This window comes from Desmodus rotundus, chromosome 5 (genome assembly GCF_022682495.2).
Source record: "Desmodus rotundus isolate HL8 chromosome 5, HLdesRot8A.1, whole genome shotgun sequence".
Taxonomy (NCBI): domain Eukaryota; kingdom Metazoa; phylum Chordata; class Mammalia; order Chiroptera; family Phyllostomidae; genus Desmodus; species Desmodus rotundus.
The window spans coordinates 25,999,939-26,016,944 of record NC_071391.1 but is presented as its reverse complement, the minus strand read 5'-3'; the positions used below and the strand labels follow the sequence as shown (position 1 = coordinate 26,016,944).

Below are 17,006 nucleotides of genomic sequence, written 5' to 3'. Positions count from 1 at the left end.
ACCCCTTTATTCACCTCTCAAATGTCACAAAGCTGTTGTCTCACTTATTTTTCTTCTCCTTAAAATATCTAACAATCTTACATTTCTCCCCCTCATTCTTAGTGAAAGTATTTCCTCTTCCTTATGCTACAACCTGAATTTTGCTGAAAACTCTTTCCCATTCCTTCATGCTCAACTTAACAATTTTTTATATGTCTGTTCAGGCTCTTTGGAGAAGAGGTCACAGGACTGTGAGCTCCTTTAGGGTGGTCATCATAACTCAGTCGCTACTTGTGTCTTTGATGCCCAACTGATTTTCTTCAATGTAAACATTGCATCCAGACTTACTCAACTAAATCTACTATTAAAACATCAAAAAACCTTCTTTTTAATCCTACTACTTTTCCTAGTCATTTTTTAATGTTTCCATTTATTATCAAAATCTTGAAAAGACTCTTCCATTGCTTCCATTTCTTATCTACTCACTCCATTTTAACTATGAAAAAATAGGGTTCCCCTTTCTTCCAACCCCATTGAACTCTTGAAAATACTATTAAAGATGAAGAGTGAGTAGAAGAGTGAGTGAAGAGTTTATGTCCCTTATTTTCCTTGGATTCACTTAGATATTTCATATTTGAGACCACTGACTTCTTGAAACTGTCTTCTGCCTGACTTCTTGCTGTTTTTACCACATATTTGTATCTTCATTCCTGATCTCTATGCTGATATTTCCCAAATGACATCTTTAGCCTTCATGTCCTGCATGCCTTCTTCCTGTGCTTTTTTTCTTGACTAGTCATAGTTTAGATTGAATTGAATTGTGGGTAACGTGCAAATTCAGTGCATTCCAAATAAATTCAGAATTTTGATCTCCAAATGGCTCTTGCTTTCTAGATGAAATTGTGTGTAGGAGCTTTCTCAGATTTCTAGGTCCCTGAACTCAAATCATAGAATTGCCATTCAGTCTTCTTTCTCTGTCATTCACATCAGATATACCACTGTCTTTTGATTTTTCTTTTGAAAAAATTCTTGGATTCTTTTTTTTTCCTTCTCATCATTTACTGAAGTAAAGAGTTCAAGCTTTGAGCACCCTAACTTAGATACTATCACACTGATTTTACTGTCCATTTCACTGTTTTTCTATCATTAACTCATCATGATATCACTAATATTTAATGAAACTTTCAATCTGTCACTCTCATCATTAAGTTGTCTATAATATCAAGTTCATACTTTCTGGTTTAGGTTACTGTGATAAACTTACGTAACTTTACCTAGTTAACATTTTCTCTTTAAACACTCACTTCGAACCTCTGCCCCAAATAAATTTGTGTTCTAACATTTTCTTTTTTTTTAAATTTTTGTATTGTTGTTCAGTTATAGTGGTCCCCATTTTTCCCCCATTACTCTCCACTGCCCTACCCACCCCCCACCTCCCACATTCAATCCCCCCTGCCTGTTGTCTTTGTCCATGGGTCCTTTATACATGTTCCTTGACTTGACCCTTGCTTCCCCTTCTTTCCCCCATTACTCCCTTTTCTAATAGAACTTTTCAAATATCCACCAAACTCTTTTCTTGTTTCTAGACTTTGCTTATTTATTTTCCCTCATGTAATCCTACATTTCCTGCCCTACCGTACATATCTCATTAAATTTGAATTTCCTGTTTACTCATCAGTCTTGTCAGAGTCTTGGTGTATAAGGTCATCATTATGGTTTCCTGCTATGTACTCAGTGCTTAGTACTCTGTCTGTTATTTAGCAAGTGCTCTGTATATATTGAAAAATGAATATCCTAGCTATGAATCATGCATAGGATCTAGTCAACTGAGTGCCATCTACTGTGCTCCATTCATCCTGCTTGTTTAATTAATATCCAGACCTTAATCAAAGTGATATTTGTTATTGGTAGCACTTTATCTGGTAGATTTATACTAAATGCATCCGCATTTATATTTGCTTTTTGTTTATTTTCAAAATGTCTGTATGATGTCTGTACAACCAAATGGCCAAAAGTAGCTTTAGTAAGAGTTTACATCCATATGAAAGGGATGTGTTAGGGTGACCATAACAGGGATAACATCATTACTGTCCCATTTTATTCTTGATCACTGCCCTTATTAGAGGAGTGGCAAAAAATTCCTATTTTTTTCTGTCTACATTTTAGATAGTCTCATGCCAGTTGACCAAGCATACTATTCTGTACTTTTATTGCTAATTTATAATGTTATGCTTGGAAATAGGTGAGGTTTTTGTTCAATATATTCAGATTAAACAGGTTTATTTTACTGTGTTATTCAGCCTCTGAAGAATTTCAGAGAAGGTTATTAAGCTTAGATATATTATTGGGATAAAAATGTGTGTCCCTTAAATACATTTTACACAACTTACAACAACTATATTAAAGATGAGAAGACAGCCTGCATTTCTGTACTGAAATGACAGCCCAGAGAATGAGTAGAATCCTGACAAGAGCAGAGGAGAACTATAAAAAAGCTCTGATTTAATATTGTATAAATTTAAAAGTTTATTTCTTATTTGCTTTGTGTAATTCTAAATTACTAAGGACAATCAAGAAACATCTTAATATTAAGACAAAATGACTTTGTTCTTCATAGTAATCTTGAATGTTAAGCTAAATTGTAAAAATTACATAGTTCTTGGTAAAACAAGAAGCAGATTGTTTAGGAATCTTTAAGTATAAACTTGACTCAAAAAATTTACTTAGCTTTAGGTTTCATTGATTTTGGAGAGGGGTCTTGACAAGTTTTCTTTTCAGAAACTCTGTAAACATAAGTTCTTTCGTGAATAAAATTGGGAGGAAATGTGACCTATGCATCAACCATAGGGTAAAATAACAAGAAGTAATACCTCATAGCATTTTGAATGGGAAATTGGTACTCAGAGTCTCTTTTCTGCCCCAGGCCTTCCCCTCTGTCACTTGCCACCCACTTCTGACCTATGAGTCACTGACTATTCCAACTTCATTTAAAATCTTTATTAAATTAGTTTGAATCCTAAGCCTTCTTTGTGAGAAGAAACTGTATTGCATTTCATACCTTTAAAATGCAAAGGACTGCAGAATCCTTGGCATGTTTGCATATTTGGAAATCTTGGAATATGTATAAATATATCTGCGAGGGTGAATGCATGTGTGTAAGTAAACAGATGAATGCAACTATACTGACACATCCCTATTCTTACTTGAGCCTGTGATGGCACGCTCTATTGCTCTGAGAAGAAATTACAACACTAATAATGATTATAATTTATTGAGTGTTTGTTATGTGGAACGTTCTATGCTGAGGGCTTTGTCACATACTATCACTAGTAAAATCTCTTCTATTCAGTAGTAAGCTTAGTGGAGGAGCCTGTATCTTGTTCAGTACTAGTTAATATCTATTATATAATGAACGCTCAATAAATATTAATTGAGTGAAGGAATGAGTTCCATAATGTCCTTACAAAGTACACATAATTATTTTTATTATGCAAATGAAAATAAATGAGACTTGGAGAGCTTGAGAATGCCCAAAGTTTACTGTTACTAATTCCAAAGCCCATGGGCTTAACTACATTATAATTAGATAGAAATATTCAACAGAGGCAAACTTTTTTTTTAGACAGGATTTTCAGTTTAAGTTATTAGTTTCATTGTGGAAAACAGATCCTACTATTAACACATAATTCTTCATTCTCTTTGAAACAGTAACCTACTGAAAGCTTTTCTTAAGTAACTGTATCTACAATGCTTCACAACTGTTCCAGATTAACTCCGTGTTAATAAATGTCTTTCAAGGCTGTGATTTTTAAATATTTTAAAACAGATTTGTTACTTCAAGTTATTTTTATTGTTAAGATATGGAAATCCATAATGCTAGGTATATTTAATAAGCATGAGCTTATATTTACATATAATTTTATTTAATTTTTGAATTACTTCTTTAATTTTGAAATTACCTCTCAGATAAAACTATTAGAGAAATATTTACTCTTGTCTTTGACATGAATAAATAGAAGATATATGCCAATAAAGTTATTTTGATTAGCCCTTATAAACATGAAGAAAAAATGCTTGTGAATTCAGATGTATTTGTTTTCTAGAGTTCCCTGGGGTATCATGACTTTTATAATTAATAATGTGAGTTTCCCACATATTTTCACATAGTCTTCATTTCTAAGCTTTATCACTCTGAATATATTTAGTCTTGTATTCCTAACATCAACAGTTGAATTCTAATTGACAATAGCTTACATCAATATAGCTAATAAATGAAATGTTCTCCAAAGTATATAATGCATTTAAAAACAAAATATTTTTACGTGTCATATGCTTGTCATTTCCTCATCAGTGTTCCTTTCCATTGGAGTGGCTATTCAGGAATGTGTTATAGTTGAACACATGAAAGGATACTTACTGAATGCTCATATGATATGTATGTGCCAGGCATTGTGCTGGAGAATGGGAATATCAGAACGAATAAGGTTAATATGGTCCCTAACTTCAGTCCAATTTCATATTCTAGTGGGGAAATAGAGAACATTTAACTAGAGAACATAATATAATATTATAAGTTGCATTGCAGATTCAGTTTTAGACACTCTCATAACACAGAAGAAGGGCGTAAGAGCTATGTTTGGTGGTCAAGGGAGGCTTCCGGAAGGAAGTGACATTTAAGATGAGATATGGAAATGATGAGATAATTCATCACTTCTAATGACATCTGAGATGAATATTGTGAAGTTTGGGAGCCTAACCTACATTGAATAGTTAGAAGAGTGATGCTTTAGCAGAAATCATGAGGATGAGTTTCCATTAGAAGGAGAGGAAGGTAATTCTGGGGCTTCAAACAATAGAAACTGTATGTGCAAAACTTGTGGTGGAAGAGAGCTTGCAGCTCTGGAAACAATGAAATACAACCTGCAAGAAACTGCCGGTAGGCATAACAGAATGAGTGAGTGGAAGGTGGAAAAGAGGACAAAGGTCAGCCCCTGTAAGTGGCTTTAAGCAGGAAAGGGCAAGAGTGACAATCCCATTTGCATTTTTCAAAGACCAGACAGGCACCCTTCCAAGGTAGTGTGTCCCACAGGCATTCAGAGGGACAGGTTGGAAGCTGATGTGAGAACTGTGCTGACTGTATGGATTTGGGTATTATCAGAATGTAAATCATAACTGAAGGAACAAGAATTTATAAGAGCACATTGGAAGAATGTGTAGAGTGGTAAGATGAGGACAAAAGTGATCCCCAAGAAGCACTAACAGTAACATTTTGTTGTGGGTTGGATGGAAATCTAATATCCATTTCAAAAAGAAATGAGCTCACAATCAGGACTTGTGGTTCTCCAGAAAATGGCTCAATTTTCTAAATTATGTAAGAAATGTCGATTTTATTACTATAAAAGGAATAAATGATTATTTTGGAACATTTACAATGTGCAGAAAAGTGAAACAATATATAACAATTACCTAGACTCCTACCACTCAGGGCTAAGGAATATTAAAATGTTGGCAAGTTTAACTCCACCACTTTAATTTGTTCATGTCTTCCTGTACCGGGTACTCTGAACTTGACCATGTGGCCTCTTTAGCCAATGGAACAGTGGGAAATATAGAATACACATAGGTGTGAAAGGGCTTGCTCACTCCTGCTCTTTGGATCCCTGAGACTGGCGTGGGAAAAGGTCCAGGCTGGTCTGCTGGGTGGTGGAGCAGAGATGAGTCCTCTGAGGTGAGACCTCCTAGACCAGCCGTGCTTCCAATTTTTGAGGCCATCTGAAGTCATCCAGCCCCAGTGAAAGATGTCTAGATCAAAAGGACATTTCAGCCGACCCAAAACCATGAAAAAAAATAAATGTTTATTTTTTTAAGTCTCTACATTTTAGGGAGATTTGTTATAGAGTAGAAGTCAACTGTTTAAATGGTTGATAAATAAATTAGCAAGTAAGGAGTATTTTACTTTGAAGTACAACTTCAAAAGCTTAGGTTTGATCTCATCTCTACTGTATCCTGGCTATATGGCCTTGGATAATTAACTTCACCTATTTGAACTTCATTTTCTTTATCTGTAGAATATTTCTCCAGGTGAAGTGTAATAATGAATATGAAATTAGTTTATAAGCTCTAAAACGTTAGCTGTAATTGTTTTGCTTTTATAACTCTTTTTTTCTAAACTAAATTTCCTATTAAATATCTATATCATTTAATGTGATAAAATTTTAATCCAGTTAATACTGTGATGATATCCAATTCTATGCAGTAAGTCTATTCCCATATTTCCCACAGAAAAATGTCCAGTCAACTCAAACATTATTTCTATTATTATTAATGAGAATAAAATTAAAAGCTTATATTAATTGAGAAATTTGGACCTGATATGTGTTGTCCACTTTTAAAGTTGTCCATTTTGTCCACTTCAGCCCAGGGAAGACTTCCAACAACACTACGAAATAAGCACTGTTACTATCATCACTTCTCAAGTGAGGAAACTGCCAGGACTTACCCTCTGACTTGGGTTTTTCTGAGTTAAGAACCTGGGCTCCTAACCACTCTGCTGTTGCATTCCAGAAAGAGAGTCTCAAGTTTCAAAGAGCAGACCGAGTGTGGAAGCCCTTGTATAATTAATTATGTGATCACTTGGAGCACCAACGGCGGGGGTGGGGGAAGGGGTGGGCATTCTACTTTATTCACTTCTGGCTCTTTACAGAGTGATTCCAGATTCCCAGATCTCCCTGTAGAATGTGCCAGAGGCGTGCAGGAGCTGTGTCCATCGTCCATGACCTAGAACCTGCACCCCACATCAAAGCCCTCCCAGCTCACCTCCAATGAACCAATGCAACTTTTGGGAAAATTTACCTCTTCCTGCAGGGATTTATTGTTCCCTCTTAAGTCCTCTTTTCCCTTCATCTTATGTCAGATGGTTATATTTTAATGTTAAAATTTAAACCTTAGCACCAGTGTTGAAATACAAACCTTACCAACTGCTGATTGTTATCAGGCTTACTACCTCTCTTTTTTAGATAAAATTCTCCTCTCAAACAGGCTTCTGGTCTGGACCCTTGCTTTAAACACAGGTGCTGCTGACTCGCCGGGTATTAGGTCAACGTGTAAAGATGACACTGGCTAATGTGTTATCTGAGCTTAAACAAGTAAACTTTTATAGATATTCCCCTTTCCAAAATAAAGAGTTTTGATCTTACTGAGTTCAGTTCAAGCCAAAATAAGTCAACAGTTCCTGATAATCCAAAGCCCGAAGAAAACAAAATCACATTAGCTTCCAGAGGCTTATTCCTATTACCCTTTGCTCTTTCTCACCACTGTCCCCTCCAAGTCACCCCAGGGGCAAAATGACAGCGAGCGATCAAAAGTTTAAATAGTTCAAAATCTTATTATGCTTCAGGTGTGGTGTTACATCTCTCATACATATCAAATTATCCCTCACTTCTTGATTCATAAATTGCTAACAGGTTAGCACTAGTCGCAAAAGTTACTTTTCCTCTCTGCACTGCAGCCTTTAAAACAGTGCATCATTGCTGGCTCTTCCTTGTGACAGATGCTACTGATACAATACGTGTGGGGAAGCCCCAATAAGGCACCATTTGAAAATCTGATAATTAAGTGATATTTGGATACATTTCAGGTTTACATTTAAACATAAACTGTAGTTAAAAGGAATTCCGACTTTCCATTGCCTGAATATGCATCTTTTCACAATCAACAACCAAGCAAACCCTCCCATAACATGTTTTGAAAAAACATGAATCTTGTGTACTCTCATTCATAAGTTATCGAATTCTATTTTTCTTAAACTTCACTGAGCAACTTAGATTTTCAGGTCATTTTATTTGTGTCTGTGTGTGTGTGTGTGTGAGAGAGAGAGAGAGAGGTCCTATTACTTCCAATAGTAGTCTGTTTCTTGCTATTGATGCTATGGCCCAACATCATTTTGTATTGAACTTAACTGTTTCCCAACTTGCTTGCCTTCTAGAATGTGAATTCCCCCAAAGTGGGGATTTTAATTGCCTTTCTACCACCAGTGCCTACTTTGGGATGTGAGGAAGGAACAAACTTTCCACTGTCCTTAAGGTTCTTCTGGCTGGTTTAATAATCAAATAGATATGAGACAGATTGATTAGCAAGAAAATAATAACCAAATTTCATACAAACATATATATGGAAACCCCACATACATGAGCAAGTCAGAGCCCCCACTTGCAGAAGTTCAGAGACAGACAGAGGGAATGAGATATAAGAGACACCCTACACTAAGGCTGAGGTAATACACTTTGAGGGCTTCAAAGGGTCATTCCAAGGTGATAAGAAGAACAAATATTTAGTAAACAGACGTTTGCTCTGCCCTCTAGATAGGCGAAAAGAATTTTTCTGACTTATCTGTGATAAGCTCTTATGGGCAAGCGCCTAACTCAGGTTCTTCTGGGTGGGTCAAGGTGGTACAGAAGTTTCTCTTGAGCCAGTGCCTAATGTGGCCTTGAGCTCGAAACAATCTGCAAACCACAGAGGCACATCTTGGGGTGACTCATTCTGGATGCCCACAAAGGACTTACACATAGTGGGTCTTCAAAATTACTTGTTGAGTGCATGCATCATTTTATGATGTGTCTGACTCTTCCTTTTTCTTCATGTTTCCCTTTTGTTTGTCCTGTAGCTTTCTTACTTTTCATCTTTCTCTTCAGTTTTTCAATCTGCCTGGGACCCTAAAAGCCTTCTAGAGTGTCTGAGGCCCAGTCTTTGGCCCTAATGTAAGGAGCCCAATATCTTTAAGGTTCCCTCCTGATTTATCACTATTTGCTCCAATCCTTGTACAACATCTTAATTATTATATTTCCTTCTTCCTCACTCAGTATTTCTGAATCTTTAAATAGCTCTATTCCCCTATTTTTCCACCAGGTCCCAAAACACAAGCCATATGGATGGTATGGGTGGACCAAAGATGAAGTGAAGCAATCTGACGGCCACCTCTGCAGAGTAAGTTTCTTGTTTCCCATCACTTGACTGGAGTAAAATTTAGAGTCCAAGGGTAGCTTCTCTGTCAGGGGACTAACTTTGGGCCTTGGGCCCAAGGTACGATCGACACTGCAAATGTGCCCCAGCTGTTGGTTTCTCTTTGCTTTATATGTCTGCCATCTTTCTATTTGTTCTTTATGGCCAGCTGCTGGCCTGCCACTTGGCAAGCGCATACCAACATGGTGTTAACCAACGTGTTTCCCCCTCATCTGGTTCTGGAAATTCATCCATGCATATCTGATTCATTACTTCAAACAAGCCTCTGATCAAGAGGCTTGAGAACCACAGGTGGCCACTTTAACTGGGGCTAACAAAAGGCCCTGTAGAGAGGATCTCTTTAGAAACAACAAAGAACCCCAATTTTATAGCGCCCACGTCTGATTTACTGCACACGGCAAGTGTTGATTCACATTTTATTATGATCAGATTTCTCATAGCTCTCAAATGAATTTAGTATAATGAGATACAACTTTGCATTTCTTTCTACTTAGAAGAAAACACATTATCTAATGTGTTTCTGGTTCCTTGTGTTGCTGGTGGAAGTGGGTTTCTCACAGTTTCGCAAGGAAAGCATTCCAGGAGACCCACAAGGAGGATGAGGTCTGGTGATAATATTAATTTGTGGCACCCAGATGCAAATTCAGAGGAGTTCCCCTGTGTTCCCAGTGTTCCATCTCCATCCATCCTGCCGAGGCTAGTCCGGTCCAGCCTTTCTCACCATCAGGCTAGCTTAGCTTGTTTTCCTGGCTGCACATCAGCTGGGGCCCATGTTCGGAGTCCACACAGCCACTGGGGCCACAGGTGGCAGGTAGTCCCATGTGGCTGCTATGCAAATAATGTGGGAATGATGGGGCAAGTGCATGTTACCATGGCCAGAGAGAAGGTTCTTTGTTGTTAAGTTGATTATATTATCTCAGGCTTGGGAAAGACTAGGCACCTTTTAAACTAACCGATTAATTTCTCAGGCTTTCCAGACTTCTGATGCGCCCACCCACTGACCAATCTATTCCCTTCCCAGGCTAGACTGACAGGCCTCTATGGTTGTCACTTTGGCTCCCACCATCCATGTGCTCTCCTTCCCCCCTTATTACTCTATCCCTCGCCCCAGTGACCTGCCAGGAATGACTGGTGGTTCCCTGGGGAGTGTGTGAAGCTGTAACGAACTGGTGAGGCAAGCAGGCTTTATGATCCCTCTGCTTCATAATGTCTGATTCCCTTTGCTTCCTTCCCTCATTACATCTAGCTACCCACGCTAACACTAGTACTTAACTGAGCCCTCTTATCCCAACCCTCAAACAAACCCCAGTAAAGAAAACATGATCACATTTTAGGGCAAAGTAGACTTCTGTGTAGGTATTGCTGAAAAGGTATTATATCCACTTTACTTGGACAGAAATAGAAGATGAGAGAGATGTATTACTATGATTATTATTAAATATTTATGTAGCTATGACTAGGTAGGAATTAAATATGTGTTTTTTAGGCATTGTGTTAATATTTTTAATTTAATTTTTTAAAAAACTGTAAGAAAAAAATATACACAATTCCCATGTTATACATGAGAAAAAAGAGACTTTGTAAAATAAAGCCACTTCCTGGGGGTTACCTCGTTATTGTCATAGAACTGAGAAAAAGAAAAAATGTATTTAACGTTAAAGCGATATTTCTTTAACCTGATGCTATTGTGTCCGCAGAAGTTGGTACATAGCATATTGTGGAAACAGTTGCAGATTTGCAGCTGAGCACTGCATTTCATTTTAACTCATACTTAAGTTGCCTACATTTACCTAGAACAATTCACTTAACCCACCTGGAATTGTGCTATAACATACTACTTGGAGCTTTTATGAAATGAAATCTGGATGCATCAGTTTTATTTTTTTAAGAACTTTAGTTATGAGAAATTCTGAATGGCTTGATTGACTACATTTTTATTGAATAGAAATGGACTCAGACTTGTTAGAATTTCATGTGGAATAACTCGCAATGTCGATGCAGTGGTGTATTTTGTTCTTATCTCTGCCTTTTGATCCCCCTTTTCCCAGTAAACAACCTATTGAAGACACTGAGCTGATCACTATATGCCTCAAATGCATTATCTTTTATACCTTTGAGCTTTGTTCATGCTATTCCTCAATACATGCACACTACTTAAAACAGTGACACAGGGCTGTGACAAAAGAGCTAACACGATGTTATTACTATTAATGTTATTGTTTTCTTCTTGTCGAATTTCTCCTCAACTTTTAAGATCCAGTTAAAAATGTTGTTTTATCTGTGATTCAATGTATCAGTAAGAAATTCTATTGCATGTGAGGAAAAGCCCAACTCAAACTTAGTATAATAAACAAACAAAAACCATACGAATAAGAGGGAACTTACTGACTTATATAACTGAAACATTCATGAATACATCATAGACATCAGTATTTGGGGGACTCAAATCTCAGATAGTCCTTCTTTGTCTCTCGGTTTTTCTCTTCCTCTTTTTTATTAAATTTATTGGGGTGACGTTGGTTAATAAGATTGTATAGGTTGCAAGTGTGTAACTCTATACTACATCATCTGTTTACTGCATTGTGTGTTCACCACCCTGAGTCAAGTCTCTTTTTGCCACCACATATTTGACCCTGTTTACCCTTTGCTACCACCGCCCGCCCCTCTTCCCTCTGGTAACCACCATGCTGTTGTCTGTGTCCACAAGTTTTTTTTTGGTTTGTCTTATTTGTTCATTTATTGTTTTCAGTTTCATATTCCACATATAATTGACATTATATGGGTCTTAACTTTTTCTGTCCGACCTATTTCACTTAGCATGATAGTCTCAAGATCCATCCCTCTTGTCAGAAATGGTAGGATTTCAACTTTTCTTCTAGCTGAGTGGTATCCCATTGTACGTATGTGCTCTTCTTCTTTTCTTTATTCTCTTAGTGTCATGAGGTAGCTGTAACACTAGACCTGCTGAGTTCATGACCAGCACAAGGAGAAAGAATGTCTCTTTCTGGTAGCTCTTATACGGGTGCTTGGATTTTCTCTGATAAAAGCTATTTGTATCACACGTCCATTATCGAAGCAATCACTGTGGTCTGCGGGAAGGAAGGATGCATACGGGCTGGGCTTAGATCCAGAACCTACCCTTGAACCAATCAGTCTAACTAAGCAGCACATTTATTTACACTCCCACTTACCCAGTTTGTAAGTTTCTTCAGTACCAGAGCTATGTTTCATGCTCTTATGCATCCTTGGAAATTATGATGATGGCAGGCACATAGATTTTCAATCACTTTTGAATTGGTGAAGGGATGAATGAGTATGTTCATGGACTCATGAGAGCCGAGTGCCTGACTGAGAGACATTTATAGGGCAATGAAGTAATGAATTTATTATTTATTTGTTTATTTATTCAACTAATACTTACAAACCACCCCTAATGTGCCAGGCAACATACCATTAGGAAAACTGCAGTGAATAAGAGAGACATCACTTTTGTACTCATTGTGTTGAAAGCTTGCTAGAGAAAGCCAACAAGCAATTACAAATGAACAGCATTTTAGTAGAGACTGAAAAGACTTTTGGAAATTTGGGAGCAAATTCACCTGACCTAATGTAAGGATCAAGGGAAACTTCTTATCAGGCTTACCTTTAACCTCGCCCGGTGGGGGTGACTAAAATAAGGTCAGCGTGGATTGAGTAGCACCATGGCACGTTCAAAGAACTGAAAGCAATTCCAAGTGGATGGTCAGGACGAGGGTGGTTAGGCTGGAGAGGGGCTTGAAAATCATTTCTGGGATTGGGTAGCTGATCCTAGAAGAAATGGAAAGCCTTTGAATACATGATCATATCTGAATTGTATGCATATAACTATCAAAAGTAGATATATATAAAGTTGTGTGCTATCTGGAGAGTCTCTGAGAAGAGGTCGCAGCAGAAGTCATGTGCTTCTTACACTTTGAAGAATAAATGTAAATTTTCTGTCACAGAATACGTAACCATAATGCATCACTGCAATAGCCCATTGATGCAAAGAGGACTTCTGTTTAAGGCAGACTTTGGGCGTATTTCTGTAGGATACTATGCAGAGCGATATGTTGAAAATGCTGAAGATGAACCTGGAAGGGTAGTTAACTGCCAGGGTTTGAACATCTTAGTTTGCCGTCTTAAGAAATCTGAATTTTACTTTATAGTCTATGAGGCATCTTTTACATAACGCTGGCTATCCTCTTCAGATTCTCTTCTCTCCTATGGTCAATTCTGGAACTTCCAAAGATGAAGAACAATAAATATGGGCCTAAATTATTATTTTTTTAATTTAGTTTTAAAGAGCAACAAAAGAGTTTACATAAAAATCATTCAGATTAAGATATTGCAATACTCCTTGAAATTTCCATTAACATAGATCACAAACTTGGCTGACCTTCAAAAGATTACAATTGGTGCCACACGGTAGTCCTAAAATAATTCCTTGCTTCATAGATTTATTGCACAATACATTTTCTTTTGCTCACACCTGAGATCACTATTGTTTCATAGGCGGCTGTCCTTTTTCTTTACAAGGGAGGTAGCATTTTATCACCTATCAAAGGTCTTTGTTGAGAAAATAAGCATTATAACTCTGTCAATGGCCTATTTTAACTCCATTCTTCAGGTTGTGATCAGAACCCAGCTGAATAAAAAGAAATGAAAGTGCTTCAAACAAATCATTTATAGTACAGAGGAAGCAAGAAAAGTTACAATCTTGACTCTTTCCTGGTTTATCCTCGTATAGTAGAATACTCTGTTCCTGAAAACTTCTATAAATACTAAGGAACGAATTGCAGTATCACCTGCTAAACCATCGAGGAACATGGAAATTATATTGGTATGGTTTTCATTTTTTTAATATGTAGACCGTATTAGGTATCTTAAAAAACCCCATTTCTTAGAGACAGCTATGTTAAAAATAGCTCCCTGGGGGATCAGAGTTTGCCTTTAGCCATCAGCTTCTTTCCGCCTGATGACCGAGGTGATGGCTCCAGCTACTTCCTTGGATCAGCACTCAGGCATCACACTCTGTGGGCCCTCCTCAAACAGCCTCATTTATGCCAATCATAAAATGTTACACGCCTGCATCATTTCCCCAGATTCCTGATTCCTGGATAGGAAATTAGTTTAATAAATGAAAAGTGCTAATGGATAATGTAATCATTGTAAGCAGGAATTTTTCATGACTATGTTTTGATTTTAGAAAGACAGCTCTGGTGAAAGCATGCTGTGTGCATTAAAGAGTATGACTAGTGGATTGCTGTTGTAACAGTACCAGTAAGAAATGGTGAAGGCATTAGCTGGGAGACAGAGTAAGAATGTTAACGATTACAGACACACACCAGGCGCACACATGCATGGCATATGGTATTGTAGAGCTGATTTCTGTAGGAATTGAGGAGAAGAAAGAAACAAGAGTGGAAAAATGGGTAAGAATGGGAGGTCATTGATTCAAAAACATAAAAAGAGAAGTGCATTTCAGGTAGGAAATATAATGAATAGAGTCATAGGCATATGAGTATTAAGGTGCCTTTGGAGACATCTAAGAGAGCATACACACTAGGCCGTATGTGTCTGCAACTCTAGAGAGACACGAACCCTGGAAGTAAACTGGATAGTCATCAGTATATGGATAGATAACTGTTGAGTCCATGAGAGTGGGTAGCATGCAGGAAGAATTTATGGGACATAAAGCAAAGAGGCCTTAAAACAGATGCAAGAGCTCTTTACCTTGAGAAGACTAGAAGCCAATAAAAGAGGAATCTGGAAAGTAGGAACAGACCAGCAGAACATTGTGAGATAAGTCAAAGTAAGAACATTTTGTGGAAGTGGGTAACGAAGGTAAAATATTGCAAAAGTGACAAGATGTAGATAGAAGTGCATTCACTGGAATTGTTAATTAGGAGTTCATCTTTGGGTTGCTGTGAACCAAATCTTGAGGTTGGGACTTTTACAGGCAAATTATTGAAAGGTGACCTCAGGAAGTGAGGTAGAAGGACAGAGAGCATGTGATATGCAAAGTCAATACTAAGTATTGCTGTGGTCCACTTGGGTCCAATAGTGCCCACTGAGAAGGCAAGTAGCAAATATCTCAAGTGGTCTCAAAGGCCCTGCAGTTGAGGGCTGCTGCTGCCTGTGGTTTGAAGTTGCTCTAGGGGATGTTAACTCTCAGGAAGTTCTGGGTGAGGACTGAGCCACAGCCACCACTTCAGAGAAAGCCCTGAGTCAGAAAGCTGAGAAACTTTGGTATCCACATGAGGCAGAATGCCATTAGTGTGGCCAGATGCTGGACATCCAAATGAAGCTTAAACTGTAAGACATGGACCAAATTCAAGTGGCATGGATGCATAGGACTGCCTCCTGTGGGCATGAGGGACAGGGAGTGAAACTAAGCTTTCATTACTGAGAGTGAAGGAAATTAAGATATTGAGTAGGCAGTGGTATAGCTGACTAAATTGAGACTGGACATGAGGGATTGGGTATATCCCAAGAATTCACTTCATAACTGATTAGCATCAGAGGAAATGTTAATATGACCTCTTTTGTACCCACATAATTTGGATTGTAACTGCTTCCAGAATATCAGCTATGGATGGAAAAAATAAATTAGCAGAAGTTTGAAGGCAAGGCATGGTTCAAAGGAGTTTTTGTGAACATGCTAGAAGGCATTCTTTCATTTATTCAAAAATGTTTTCAAACATTTATCATTGGTGAAGTCTAAGCTAAGCTTTCAAAAAGCTATGGTGACAATTTCAGGCCTGATCCCTCTTTCATGGAACTTGTTCTCCAGCATAGGAGACAGGCAAGTTACCAAAATTACACCCATCGTCATTTATTTATTCTTGTGATCACTACTACCAAGGAAAATTGCAGTGCGCTGTGTGAGCAGGTAGCCAGAGAAGGTCACCTAGGGAAAAGAGAGTGAAAGATCATTAATAATAGATGAAGAGTTGACTATCCAGGCCAGTGCCTTCTCTTCTGTCCTAATCTGAACCCATTTTTCTTTGGTTCCTTATATTTTATTTATATTCAAGTGGCTTAAGTATATCTTCAAGTAAAAATAAAATGAGGGAATTGTAGATAAATAATTTTATGCTGCCCACAACTTGAATGAAAGTCTGATTAAATATGTTTCCAAACCAAAACCATTTTTCTCAGCCTCCCTAACCACATTTGAATTCTTTTGCTGAGAATTTCCATGATGATTCTCACACGATTACATGTAATCTTCATGTATTTTCCCTTTTCCTTCCTCTGCTGTAATCTTCAGTACATCTCTTTATTTGTAGTGTACTTAAATTTTACAATAATTGATTAGAGTGTTTGAATTTGCCTCTCTCAGCCGTCTATGTGTTTTTTTAAATTTTTTAAATTTTTTGTTTTTTTAACATCTATGTGTTTTGATGCTTTGAATATGTAGGGTATTTTTTTTCTATGGGATTGTTTTATTGTACTAGTTTCTCTCTTCCATTTTCCCTCTATTTGTGAATACCTTTCGGATGCACTTTGGGTCTCCAATTGATTCTGTCTCTTTAGATTTCTCTATTTTATATCTTTTAGGGCCATTCTTATGCTTTTTATTGTATTTTTTGTCATAGCCTTTTCTCAATCAAATATCTGACATATTCAAGACTATATGTGAAGGTAAAACTTGAAGCATTGTAATAACCTACTATAATAACCTACAATCAAACTTAACAATTAAACCATTACCACTACTAGTGAAGTTTTCTCTGGTCCTCAATTCACACTTCTTCTCCCTGTAGGGGTGGTGACTTTTACATTTTCTTTTAATAAACCTCTTGCTCTTCTTTGTAATTTTTATGATGTACTTATTCCTAAACAATATACTGTTTACTTTTGCATGGTTTCAGACTATCTAAAATAAAGTATTTCATTATAGTCTACAATACACCTTTTTTTTTCAGTCAACAACAAATTTTTAAGATCTGTTCATTTTTCTACATGTGACTATAGTTTATTTT

At 37.3% G+C, this 17,006-nt stretch overlaps 1 long non-coding RNA gene across 1 annotated transcript in view; it reads left to right on the top strand.

Annotated features, from left to right (window-relative positions):
• Nucleotides 1–17,006, top strand: part of LOC139440957 (uncharacterized) — a 238,155-nt gene that overhangs the window by 88,427 nt on the left and 132,722 nt on the right. The window contains exon 2 of the long non-coding RNA XR_011651280.1: nt 8,884–8,961. This is a non-coding gene — a long non-coding RNA (uncharacterized lncRNA). The remainder of the gene's footprint in view (nt 1–8,883; nt 8,962–17,006) is intronic.